The sequence below is a fragment of the Dromiciops gliroides genome, chromosome 6, assembly GCF_019393635.1.
Source record: "Dromiciops gliroides isolate mDroGli1 chromosome 6, mDroGli1.pri, whole genome shotgun sequence".
Taxonomy (NCBI): Eukaryota; Metazoa; Chordata; class Mammalia; order Microbiotheria; family Microbiotheriidae; genus Dromiciops; species Dromiciops gliroides.
In genome coordinates, this window is record NC_057866.1 from 260552570 (window position 1) to 260554369 (window position 1800).

A 1800-nucleotide genomic window follows, 5' to 3' on the forward strand; every position below is an offset into this window, starting at 1 on the left:
TAGCTCCAAGGCTGAAAGTCTCATTGTTATAACAGTATTGCTAGTGGTCTGGGGTCCAATTATGGTCTTTTCCTAGAAAGCTTCTGGGCTATCCCTCTCCTTGACAGTCAGGGAGAGAGATTCTAGGTTTGAAAATTAAAATCTCAACCCTTACAACTTCAATATCTTATAACAACTGAAGTCCCTATCCCCAAAGATCTGCTGATTATTTATTTCCTTATTCCCCTTATTTCTCAATATTATATGACTAGCAAATGGCACAAGTAAGAAACTTTAGAATATACAGTTTAGTTTCCAATTGCCCTCTTAATGTTCACAGATTCTTTAATAATCAATAATATGTAAGCAATGATAATGCTTATGAACTAAATTGTGTTTAAGCCATATTTACATTTAAGTGCTAAAGAATTGTCAAGCTCTCCTTTGTGGGGGGAATATAAGCTGTTAGGGTGTGGTGGGTACCTTAGCTTCTCTGTGTGTAGAGAAATTTTTCTCACAGGTTATTATCCAAATATACAAATTCACAAGATCTATGTAGATCATCAGGATACACATCAATCTGGCACACTTAAAAATTTAAAAAAATCAGTTTCTTACTTATTATAGACTATATTTCTCAGGTTAAAAATTGATAAAGCCTTTGACACAACTTTGCAGAAGATAAGGTTTCTTTTTTTCTCTCTCCCAGAGATTGCAAATTTGTAAGTTTTCATAGAGCCTCTCACAGACACCCAACGTCTTTTATTCTTTTGTTAAAATCAAATTAAATCTTAAAATAATGGAGTATACAGATTACAATATCTATGAACCCTGGACTACTCCCCAAAGATTGTAGTGGTCTGGGGCTAGGTGGCTGCCCTGACATAATAAAACAATAAACATTCTTTGCTTGAGAGTACATGGGGATGTCTGGGCAAATTTGTACACAATTCTATAATATTTCTGGTTCCATATTCTAGCAGAGTACATCCCCAAAACCAAACTCTATGAAAATATTAGGCATATAAAGTAGTAAAAAAAAGTCCCCATAAAATTTAGAAACCCACAAAAAATCATGTCTGATTTTTTGAGTCTAGAATTAAGTCCTTTCTTTGTGTCCAGTGCAATTTAAACACACACAGATGTAGTCGGAAGATGGGATGTGGAGGAGGGGGAAGGGAAATGAAATCTTCTTCCTTATTTCCTTCTCTTTTTGCTACAGAAGTGGTTATATTAAAATGCAGAGAAAAGACTCTTTCCATTCAAGTGTAGAAGCTTCATACTCAGAATCCCCATTTTTTCTTTCCCTTGTTTCTCAGTAGAGAAATTCCTGATCAGAGCAAAAGATAAAAAGAATTCTGCCTAGATCAAGTGTTCTTAAGTTTGTGTGTGTGTATTGTGGACTTGTCTGGCAGTCTGATGAAGTCTATGGACCCCTTCTCAGAATAATGTCTTCAATTGCATAAAGTGAAATATATCAGATTACAGGGGAAACACACTAAGTCACCAAGATATTTTTAAATGCTCTTGGACCCAATGTTAATAACCTATGGCTAGGGAGTCAAACTCAGAATGCAAAAACAGACATTTCTTTTCTTTTTTAAAAAGTACTTTGTTTGAGAGGCAGCTAGGTAGCACAGTGGATAAAGCACTGGCCCTGGATTCAGAAGAACCTGAGTTCAAATCTGGCCTCAGACACTTGACACTTACTAGCTGTGTGACCCTGGGCAAGTCACTTAACCCTCATTGCCTCACAAAAAAACAAAACAAACAAACAAAAAGTACTTTGTTTCATTTATTCTATTGTTTTTCAAAAGATAT